Source organism: Papilio polytes, unplaced genomic scaffold, assembly GCF_000836215.1.
Source record: "Papilio polytes unplaced genomic scaffold, Ppol_1.0 DF822178.1, whole genome shotgun sequence".
Classification (NCBI taxonomy): domain Eukaryota; kingdom Metazoa; phylum Arthropoda; class Insecta; order Lepidoptera; family Papilionidae; genus Papilio; species Papilio polytes.
Window position 1 is genome coordinate 4,994,320 of NW_013527026.1, and position 12,806 is coordinate 5,007,125.

General features: G+C 33.2%; 1 protein-coding gene across 1 annotated transcript in view; it reads right to left on the bottom strand.

The window, feature by feature from the left end:
• The window catches only part of LOC106106443 (cGMP-specific 3',5'-cyclic phosphodiesterase-like), a gene marked incomplete at its 3' end in the record, with an annotated part of 59,900 nt that extends 47,100 nt beyond the window's left edge, over positions 1–12,800 (bottom strand). Inside the window, exon 1 of the mRNA XM_013287021.1 lies at positions 12,616–12,800. The remainder of the gene's footprint in view (positions 1–12,615) is intronic.
• Positions 12,801–12,806: the final 6 nt, after the last annotated feature.

Below are 12,806 nucleotides of genomic sequence, written 5' to 3' on the forward strand. Positions count from 1 at the left end.
TTTAGTCATAAAGCGGTTTGGATTCACTTAATTTGAACGCGATATCGAAATAAAAAGATTATTAAAAGACAATCGTGAACAGACGCTAGTACTTTATAAGGAAAAAAAAGTCTAACATATGGGAGAAATATTAAACAATGTTTATTCTAGTTTTTATTTCAATTATTTAGGGAATAGAGAGACAGAGAATTTAAAAGGTTCAATTTGAAGTTAGAAAACAAACATGTTTTATATTTTATTCCAATGTAAAAATAATCTATTCTAATATTATTAAGAGGAAAGATTTGTATTTTTGTATATATTTTTTTTTATCTCTGTATTTTTTAAAGAGACTGGTTCCTCAGAACAAGTCAGTCCCATAATAACTTAAACTAAATACCGAAATCATATGATTATAAACAAACACAATACAAAATAAGAAAGTGAAAAATAAATAAAAACCAAAAATAGTATTAACAACTTGCTATAAAGCCTACTAGGCCGATTTTAAAAATTCTTTCGCCATTAGAAAGATAATTTATCTGTGAGTGCAATAGGCTATGTTTTTTATTATTTTTTTATTTTCAGACGGCCGAAGTCGCGAGCAACAGTTAGTAATATTATAAAGAGGAAGGATTTGTATTTTTGTATGTTCTTACTTTTGGATGTATTTGATTTACATAAAAACTACTAAGCCGATTTCAAAAAATCTTTCGCTATGAGAAAGATAATTTATCTGTGACATAGCCTATTTTTTTTATAATTAATTACATGTGAGCGTAGTCGCGAGCAACAACTAGTGTAAAACAAGCTTGAAATAGAGATATCTGTTACTATTTGTGATATAAAAAGATATTTTGTGGATAAAAATAACTATATCATTGAAGTAATACTTCTTTGAAACCTTAAGGATGCTCTCGTTTCTTGGTAAAATCTTTTCAAATGGAATATAACTAGATAAAATAGGTATTATAAAACTTTAAAAGTCTTAGTGAGAATTTCTTGGAAGCTTTTGTGACTCGATTGAAAGAGATGAAATAGATTAAATCTTAATTTTAATGGAACTCTTTAATGTATTTCGTTAGTTTTTAAAATTGAAAATTTATTTAATGAAAGAGAATAATTGTTAGATTTTTAACTATTTTGATATATTCTGTTTTCTTAAAAAGTTATTTAATACATTTGTCAATACTATTCATCTTTATTTAAAACTAGCTGTTAGGGTGCGGATTCATCCGCATGGAATTATAAAAACTTTATTTTATTGTTTACTTGTGTCAAATTATCAATTGCAAATGTCATAATGACACGACATGATGACAAACTATGACAACTTTGCTTTCTTGATGTTGGTAGCAACTTAAAGTCTCTTTCCCACATTAGGGTTTTTATCCAAAATATTTACCTCCTAAGTTTAATGGCGTGAAAATATATAACCTAAAGTGTGACGTAAGTGTAGGACTTTCTATTTAAAAAAGAACTATTCAAAAGTATGCTGTAATTGCTGACATCTTAGGCAACAAAGAAGTGTGTGTTTACGCTTTATTGTAATAGTATAGACTACAATAATGTTAGGAAAATAATAGGTTATAAAAAACGAATGAACATCGAAATTTTGAATTTTAAATTTCGAATTCGGCGTAATTAAAAAAATATATAACGTATTGGCGTGGGAAGTGGATCGATATTCGCAGTACTTGAGACGAACGATTTGATATAAATTATTCATTTACTAATTCAATCTAGGCTCTCATCGCTTGGGAACCGATATCGAGTGAATAATTAAAAAAAACATATCAAAAGACATTGACTTCAGACATTCTTAACATAGCTGCATCGAATTTAAATTGAACAAGAAATTTTTAATCGAAATTCTTACATTTTTTTCTAATAATTAATCGAATTATTAAATACAAAAACAGTGGTGTTATATTAAAACATTTTCTCGTCTCGTGAAGGTTTATTAGTAAAGGTAATGATTTGTTTGTCACTCTGCAAGTCAATCAGTTCTATCTAGGGTCGTTTATAGATTCTATTAACTAAAGAAATAATAATTTTTAATATATTATTCGGACAAATTCACGGGCATTTTCTAGTCTATACTAATATTATAAAGAGGAAAGATTTGGATTTTTGGATTTTTGTATGTATCGAAATAACTCAAAAACTACTGAACCGATTTCAAAAAATTTTGCACTATTTAAAAGCTATGTTATCACTGAATAACATAGGCTATGATTTTACTTAGTTTCGAGGACGAAGTCGCGAGCAACAGCTAGTATGAGATAAATAAGAAATAATACAGCCGACAAAACCTAAAATGATCTCATGACTATCTCTGAGTGACATTGAATGGACGCGCTATTAGTATTTAGTGATACTGTCAGCCCGCGTTATCGTCCCCACCTAGGGCTGTCACATGGAATAAATAATAATTATTTTATGAACATTATAATAGCGAAAGTTTAGATAAATGTTTGTTAGAATTTATCGCCTACACGGATGAACCAATCTTAATGAAAATTTGCATAGATACAAAGAAATTCTAGAACACATAAGTTACTACTTGAGTGTTTTAATACTGCGCAGACAGAGTCGCTGACGTAAGCTAGTTTTTGATATTACAAATCGACTCAAACTGCGACGATTAGAGTTCTGTATATCTCTTAATTCTTAAGATATGTCTTTAATCGACATATTTTAATCAATAATCGACGATTTTTTAAACCACAAACAACCTTTGGCGTCTTTAGAATATAATGGAATATTTGTCATAAATGACGAATATTCCATTATACAAACCTACTAAGTTACATTGATTTTTAACCGACTTTCTTAAAAACTAGCCGTTTCCGTGCGATTTCATCCGCGTAAAATTATGAAAATTTCATTATATTGTTTACATGTGTCAAATTATCAATTGCAAATGTTAAAATGACATGACATGATGACGAACCATGGCAACTTTGCTTCCTTGATGTTGGCAGCAACTTATGGTCTCTTTCCCACATTAGGGTTTTTATCCAAAATATTTACCCCCTAAGTTTAATGGCGTGAAAACATATAGCCTAAAGTGTGACGCAAGTGTAGGGCTTTTTATTAAAAAAAGAATTATTTAAAAATATGCTGTAATTGCTGACATCTTAGGCAAAAAAGAAGTGTGTTTACGTTTTATTACAATAGTTTAGATAAGTCTCTCATATATTCTTTAAAAAAATAAGGATACATAGAAAGTTAGATGAAGATAAATATAAATTTTCAAGAATTGACAACCCTATGTCACGGCCGCTGTACTTAAGGAGATAAATATTATCATGATCGACTTTTCCACTTGATTTAAATCGACGCCTCTGATATAGTACAACGTATCTACGAGTATGTATTCCATACATTGAAACACCTTGTATACACTTTCATACAAAATTTAACACCTCATGTGAAACTATGATAATGTTTGTTCCCTAAGCGTTATTAAACTACTGGACAGATTGATATAAAACTAGTAGCTGTTGCCCACGACTTTATCCACGCAATATTAAAAAAGTGATCTATAATATGCCCGTCTATGTCAGCTACCTTTCAGTGAAAGTTCCGTCGAAATCGGCCTAGCCGTTTTGGAGATTACCCGGAACAAACGCGGCTTGCGGACAGACAGACAGACAAAATTTAAATGCGATTTTCGTTATCAGCAACTCGAAATCTGAAATTTTTCTTTTGATACAACAGACACTCTTATTTTATTATATATTTAAATAGAAGATAATTAGGTGTTCTGAGGACTTTTATTATGGTTTTTGTACAAAAATAAGTAGAATAAAACACGTAGTTTTTTTAATAAAGGTTTAATAACAAAAAGGTATAAAAATAGTAACTTTATCCGTCTCCTTATCGAACTTCAGTAGTTGTAGTTTATATGAGAAGCGACAACTTGTGGTCATTGAAGATTACCCATATCCTCATTACACATTAGGAATAACTACCGAAGACCTTGACTTCATCAATTCAATTGTCTAACAGTAGTGTTCCATTGCTGTCAGTTACCGTATTTCGTAGTAAATGCAACTGTTTAGATAGAAGTTTACTGTATAGAACAGCGTTTAGGTTACACGTTTTTAATCCTGAGAAATAGTTTTTTACTGAAACTATTTCTTCTAGAGTAAGTAGTAAAAGGTTAGCATGGACATGTCATGAGGAGAGATGAATCGCATGTAACAAGGAGAACGTTAGTTATGAGTTTGGGTACAACGGTAGAGGTAGACCTAGAAAAAGATGGATTACGTGAACGTGACATGATCTAAAAAGGATTGATGTCAAGGACTTAACAGTGGTAGAGCCCGCTTTAACATCTTCGCACGAATAGGCCGGCTCGCCCGGTGTAATACCACGACCACACAGAAAACAGGCGTGAAGTGGAATCAATTCCGCGTTTCGTCTGATGAGTGTGGTGCCGGAGGCCTAATTTTAGTCCCTTTCCCTTTCCACTCTTTTCTTAAGAGGAGAGGGTGGGAAGGAAAAGTCGATTTGACGGTGGAGGAGACGCATAGGAAAGGGAAATATCCTCTTTAGGTGCGTCTCCTACGTCAATGAAAGGTAGGCAACGCATCTACAATTGCGGATGTTTATGGGCAGCGGTCGCTTTCTATTTCGGTGGATTCAGGTGGCCGCTTGCTCGTTTGCCACCTAATATTATAAAAAAAAAAAATGACTGAGATGACGTATGATAGAGTTATTTGGAGGACAAAAACTCGTTGTGCCGACCCTACGGCAGTAGGATAAGGAGGATGGCGATGAACTCTTTCTTCTAGGTCTTTCTTTTAGGAAGAAAATGACTTAAAACAGTTTTTTTTACTTTACACATATTGTATACATATAGTGTACGTCTAGACGTAAAATTTCTATTTTAGTACTATCACATAAAAAGTTAGGACGTGAAAGGAATAGAAAATTGCTCAGAGCAATACTCGTTTAAATTGAATTTTTATTACAAGATCTTTTACTGGCGGCCGACTATCGTGGCTATACATTTTATACACTTGACCCTTAGCCTTTCGTCTTTCTTTTGCAACTAAGTGTACGAAATGATGACTTCATTAGGATACTTTTGTTTATGCGATCCTAGTATTTAAGGTGACATGATCAAGAAGGGAGTGATGACTAATGATGGTAGAGTTATTTGGAAGACGAAATCCAGGCGCGACGACCCTACGGGAGTAGGATAAGGTAGGTGAGATAATGATGCGACCCTAGTACTTTATATTACGCGGCGTTGTTTAGGCTTCATCTGATTTAATTTGAATCCTACGTCGTAATAAACAGGAAAACGTCAAATTTCATATTTTGTTGGCCACTACGGTACTTTACTTCTTCGATTATTTTGTAAAAATATTGGATAAAGTAGTAATATCCTTGAATAAGGCTTAGAGTTGTGTGAGAAAAAGTTAATTAGAGTTTTAGCGAAAAATAGGCAGTTTATCTATCTATATTAGTAAATGTTATAAAGAAGATAGATTTGTATTTTCACCAATAAAAAACTGAGTAACATAGACTACATTTTTTAAATTAGACGCGGGCGAAGTCGCGGGCAATAGCTAGTTAAGAAATAGACACAAACGATTTTGCAAGTCTAAAGTTCAATTCACACCTGGATCATGACAAAGACCGCGTGACTCAGACCTCTTGTAGTCCTTCGATTCCAAAGTAATAACAAATCTGTAACTTACTACTGTAAATTCACAAAAACATAGTCATCTCTTTCACTCCTAAGGTAAATAGAGATAGAAATATTCAGTAAAATGGCAACTAATTACGCGTATTAATAGTGTTTTTAACACTCTCGCGGTAAACCTATATTAATTCTATTTAAGAAAACTATGTAGTAGGGGATAACATCGTAAGTTAACTAAGGTAATCCGGTTCAAACCCGTTCTAGACCAACAAATGTACAGACCTATTTGCCTGCATTACCAACAAACGCATTCGATATAGTAAGGACGACATATACCTAACTGTCATTCATAACCTCAAACTAGCTTTTGCCCGTGACTCCGCGTGGAATTAATAAAAAAGTAGCCTATGTGTTCTTCCAGATCTTCTACATCTATGCCAAATTTCATCGAAACCCTTTCAGCAGTTTAGGCTACAAACATCCATCTAAACTTTCGCATTTATAATATTAGTAAGAAGATTCTTTACAGGGAAATATATTTAGAGTTTGTGTGCTAATATTATTATTTAATTACTACTAAAGACAATGTAATTAAAGTAATTATTTGAATCTTTAAGAAATAATAGTAGCGTAGTTACGCCTAGTTTTCTAGTAGTTACTAGAAAACTCCCTAATTTCTGATATCAGGCTCATTCCAATCACTAATTAATGACACAAAATGAGTAATCTACGGTATTTACGATTCCGTCCCACTCGCGTAGTTATATACCTAATTATCTTGTTTATAGCCGATATCAATGATCTTAGAATATCGATTTGAAATAAAATTTATAGAATAAATTAATTAAAGAGGTTATAAAGAATTACGATTTTTACAAACAAGGGCCTGTCACACCAAATAATAAATTGTCTAATAACAATCCAATGTGTAAAGTATGTGATAGAAAATGAAGTGAAGTTATTATTAGCTATCCGAGGGTCTATCAGCCAGTGGTGGGACTGACCCTAATTTAATTTAATTATTTTCAATTATTTTTACTTCTTTAGTATTGTAGCGTGATATTAACTTCCCTTTTGTCAATTGTTTTGTAAAAACAGCCATCTGCCATATTTAACTATATTTATGTGCAGCAATCATAACCTATTTACCATATTCCATAATAATAAATTTTGTATGTATTGAAATTAAAAAACTCCTGAAACGATTTCAAAAATTCTTGCACCATTAAAAAGCTATATTATCACTGAGTAACATGGTATACATTTTTAAATTATACGCGGGCGAAGTCGCGAACAACAGCTTATATTACATAAAATGCGCAGCCACATCATTCATGAATGTACAAAAGTCGATTCTTCATACTTGTATGTTACGCAATACGAATTCTTACAATCGTTTATCAGACGGTTTATCTGACCTGTATATCTTCATTATCTCGTCACTGCGGAGATGCAGCGATACGGGCTCGAGGACGATACTAACTGGTCAATAAAAGCGACATATATGTAGAATTAAGAACAAACATGAAGTGATTTCTGATTAAGCTAGGAATTGAGTCGACAGTGATGTGCTCAGCGAGAACTGAAATATTACACACGAGTAGTACGGGTTGGTTGACTTCACACATCTTTGAATTTCTTAGCGAGGGTCAGGTTGCTTCATATTTACCTTCGCTACTTGGTTCTTAGTTTATAAATTAAAAAAGCAAGATAAGTATTTATAATTTAAGCACATTTCATCTTTCCATACTAATATTAGAAAGAGGAAAAAGTTGTATTTTTGGAGTTTTTTATTTATTGAAATAACTCAAAAACTACTGGGCCGATTTTAAAAATTCTTTCACCGTTAGAAAGGTAATTTATCTATGAATAACATAAGCTATTTAAAATTCTAAAATGTATGTGCAAAATCTTAAATTCAAAGCATACTGGCCAATTAGTGCCTAAGTAACTGGCAGGAAAGAAAAACTGATTTAATTTTTAACATCATTCGATATTTGAAATTATTCTCGTTAAAGGCATTGAAAGGAATTCATAAATTTTTGTTTATTTTTAAACGCGAAATTAAATAGTAAACTACGAATAGGAAGAATAAAGAGATTCAATTACATAGAAGAGGCATAGTTGACACTTCATTTGAAATAGAGGTCACTATTATATTTTATTTTGTTATACTATTTAGTTTTATAAAAAAAAATGTAGCTTATTATGATTTAAATAAATAAACTTAATAACTGACATAGTACCGTCTTAATCGTCCCTTAAGCCTAAGAGGCATACTTGTGATCCAAGAATGCCTCTTAGGCTTAAGGGACAGATCTACAAGTCCATCATAAGACCAGTCGTATTGTATGGATTTGAATGCTGGGCCACCAAAGTTGCGGATGAAAGGAGATTGCATGTGGCTGAGATGCGTATGTTAAGATGGATGTGTGGTGTGACAAGATTGGATAAAGTTAAGAATGTGTACATTAGAGGAAGTTTGAAAGTAGCGCCAGTGGTGAAGAAATTGAGAAGCAAAAGGTTAGCGTGGTATGGACATATTATGCGACGAAATGATGGGGACATAAACTGGAAAGTGTTGAGATTGAATGTGGATGGCTACAAAGGAAGAGGAAGACCGAAGAAAGTATGGATGGATTGTGTGAAGGAAGATATGCTTAAGAAAGGAGTGGATTCAGATATGACGGCTGATAGAGATGTATGGAAGAGCAGCACATACTGTGCCGACCCTCCATAAGGGATAAGGGCAAGTGGATGATGAACTGACATAGTACTGTTCTGAGAAAGTACCGATGGAAAAATTTTGTTCACTGCCTCGTCTATAAAATCTATTTTAATGTCTTTGAGGAAGAAAATAACAATAGAATATAGAGAACATATTCTTTGTTCTCTACCAATCTATTTATGAACAGTCCGTTATACGAAAGTTAGTTACTGGTTATTCAATATTGAGTTTGCGTGGTCGACAGAAATCTATACGTGGAAATCTCAACCGGAAATAACTTGAAATGCGGTATTTCAAAGACAAAAATAGATTCTTCTTAAACATATTAACAATGAAAAATAACTAGCTTTCGCTCTCGATTTTGCTATCTTTGTTCGTATGGCATTCAAAATCTAATAATAATTATAGCATACTAGCTTTCGCCCGCGACTCCGTCTGCGTGGAATTAAAAGAACCAAAGGTAAGTAGCCTATGTGCCTTACCTTGTAAGTAGCCTTCCAGATTATCCCCTACGTCTATGCCAAATTTCAGCCGTTAAGTCTACAAACTCTGATGATGGATGGAACTTTGTTAGGGTTTGTAGCCTAAACGACTGAACTGATATCGATGAAATTTGGCGTAGATGTACGAGTAGAGGATAGTCTGGAAAAACACGTAGACTGACTCAGGGCCGAAAGCTAGTATATACATCACAGTAAAATGGGATAGTAGCTGATATGCGAGCTACTGGCATTTACCAAATTGTGGTCTATTGCGTTGACACATGCCAGTAAAATGTCTAAGATCGTATGAGATGAGACTAGTTAGACAGTAACTGGCATGCAAGGTAGCATTCAACTATCTGTAGCTGGCAGTTGTAGTTACTTTTCTGCAGATTGTATCCTTCCTTAGCTTGTTACAGGGATGTAATCAGTCGAGATTTTTGAGTTCTTAACTATTGTTTGACGATTCTCACGATTGAAAGAGAATTCTCTTGTAATTAAAAGTAGATGAAACAAAATTATAGCCTGCGAATACCGTTTTCGTTTGACACTTTTAAATATTTATCAATCTTCATTACGTCATGATATGATCGGTTATTGAATGACATTTACCGATTCTGTCGTTCACTTTGCCGAAATAGATTTATCAGAATGGTTCCCTTTGAGATTCAATTTATAATTTAATTAACTACAACTCGATTGAATCGATATAGGACGAATTCAATTAAATGTCATTAACATGGACTGAAATCAAATCAATAACTTACTTCTGATTATTATTATACTAGCTGTTCCCGTGTGGCTCCGTCCGCATGAAATTATGAAAATTTTATTTTGTTGTTTCCATTTGTTAAATTATCAATAGCAAATGTCAAAATTACATGACATGACAAACCTTGTCAATTTTGTGTCCTTGATGTTGGCAGCAACTTATGGTCTCTTTCCCACATTAGGGTTTTTATACATAATATTTACCCCTTAAGTTTAATGGCGTGAAAATATATAGCCTAAAGCGTGACGTACGTGTATTGCTTTTGATTAAATAAATAATTATTCAAAAATATGCTGTAATTGCTGACATCTTAGGTAACAAAGAAGTGTGTGTTAACGCTTTATTATAATAGTATAGATTACTAACTTTCGCCCGTGACTCCGTCCCTTTGAAATTAAAAAAAAAAAACAAAAGCAAATAGGCTATGTGCTCTTTCAGATTACCCTTTACGTCTATGCCAAATTTCATCGAGATCCGGTAATCCGTTTAGGCTACACACCCTAACAAATATGCGTCCAGCTAAAATTTCACATTTATAATATTAGTAAGATTTTTTTAGATCGATGCTTGTTACTTGTTTGTTACTTCGTGTCTCCAGGATCAACAGATCTCGATGAAATTTAGCACTGACGTTAAATATAGTCTGGCAAATACACATAGGCTTCTTGGCGTTATTGCAAACAAAAGCAAATTCTTTATAAATAGTAACTTAAATTCGAAATTCATTGTATATGTCTGTTGGAAAATGTTTTTTTACGTATTTTGTGCTAGTAAACGTTTTTATTAACTTGAGACGTGTAAATAAAAAAGTTTTGCATAAAAGATTGTTGAGTCTAAAGTATTTTATTGGACTTATGTTGTTTGAAAATACGTTTATTTTAATCTGTGGACATAATTAAATTAGCTTAATAACGATAATATGAAAGATTATTACGACGACGACGCTAACTCGCCGAAGATCACCTACCACTTGGCTGACGACGGTCCAAGAGAATATGAAAGTAATAAAACTTGACGAACAGGCCTCTAAGATTCGTGCTGTCTGGAGAATTAGGTAGGAAAAGAAATGACGACTCCAAATAACTGGGAAAAAGCGAAGATAGAAGAAGAAGATAATATGAAAAATTATCATCTTGCACTATCCCCTAGAGAGTCGGCACGGTAAGCACTTCTTTTCCATACATCTTTACCAGACGTCAAAATATAAAAAATTTAAATATGAAATGTTGTTTTTACCTCTTTTTAAAGACGTAAGTTGATTTTTAACGTATGAATATGATACACCGGTAGAGGTAGACCTAGAAAGAGATGGATAGATCGCGTGAAAGGTGACATTAAGAAGGAAGTGATGCCTGAGATGACGTATGAGAGTTATTTAGAGTACGAAAACCCGATGCGCCGACTCTACAGGAGTAGGCTAAGGGAATGATGCAGTTAATATTAAATGTTTCAAAATGTTACATTTTTAATAATAATAATAATTTCAGTGTCATCACACGCAACATTTATCTTAAGCACACGTAAGCGAGGCTTCGACGTAACAGTTTTTGTTTGAACTTGCTGTTTGCACGCGGAGATAGATTTATTATTTGTTAATACTTCGCTGAATTCTTTACTTTCGTTTTATCATTTGACTGCAAAAAGGTAGGTCAAGGTAGGATCTCCTATTTCATCATTAAAATCTATTTTGTACAAGACTTGCGGCTAAACCTTTGGTTAAACTATCGCAGAACTGTTGTGCGATTGGCGATTGTTTCTTAGCTAATTCAACTGTTGTTGCACAACTAAACAGTTGTGCGATAGTTGTCAAAGGTGTGCGCACTCTTAGAGACGATAATTGATCATTAAGAGGGGAAATACAAGCCTGTCAAAAGAGAAGTATGCCAAAACAGTACGTTCTCGAGACCGTGTTTGAAGGCACGAGGGGAGTTCCGCCTCTGGATCGTCCAGAGTCCAGGAGCGTTCCTTTGGAGATCCCGGGACTCTACAGTCGCAGTCCAAGATGGCCACTGAGGGGGTTTTAAAAAGTAAAATCTCACATCTTTTAAATATTTCCCCCTGATACCAAATAAAAGGAGTTCACGAGACCGTACACGACGACTTGGGAGGAAAACTCTTCATGCGACTACTAGCTTTCGCACGGGACTTCGTCCGTCTATACCAAATTTTACCGAGATCTGTACAGCCGTTTAGTACAAACTCTAACAAACATCCATCCATCTAAACTTTCGCATTTATAATATTAGTAAGATTTTCATTCCTTATATCAGTCTGTTCCAGTATGACCTGGTAGCCTAAACTTGTTGTCTGAGATGATGGAGAGACAATTCGTAACTTACAATACTAGAGATATTGAATATTACTATGATTTGATAAATATGATTTTTTCATTGAAGACTAGTTACGTATAGTTTAATGAATTTCGTAGACAGTTGTAAATAGGATTTGCAATTGTTTTTCTGTCTGTAAGAGTTGGTTCGATCTCTTTCCATCTCCTTTTATATGAGTAAGAAAACATATACCTATTTTTTTTCTTTCACAATTTAATAAATGACAAAAGATATAGTAATTCGAAACCCACAGAGGGGCAAAAGATTTTTTTTAAATAAAATAGATTTATTATTTTTCACAAATACAAGTGATATAAAATATTGTTTATAGATCGTACTGAAATAAATATCAAACATTTTTTCAATATATAGCTAAATAGAGATTACAATTAGAGACCTATTTGAATACTCGTATAATAAATTTTTATATTATTATATGTTTTCGTAACTTTGTTACAAAACGAATTATCGTAATACAGATGAAAAGCCGGTTGAGAAAATTTATTAAAAAAACAAAAAAATGATTTGATTATCGAGTTACTTTACAAGCATATACATCCATTATATCTGTCAATAAGAATTATTGACGTATTTACGAAAATGGTGACAATTAAAAACAAAACAATAGAAGGCGACAATAGATTTTCGTGGGTACTTACGTTCGCTGAAAAATGTACGTAACTTGGTCACTACGTAGCAAATATCGACGCGTCTGTCTGTACCAAATTGTGGTAAACAATGACGTCACAGGTGATAGTAAAACACTAGTTAATTAACCGGTTACACACTGGTTTTAATTTAAGATTTCGCGTTATTCACACGCGAGCACGATTTAATCACAAACACGTAT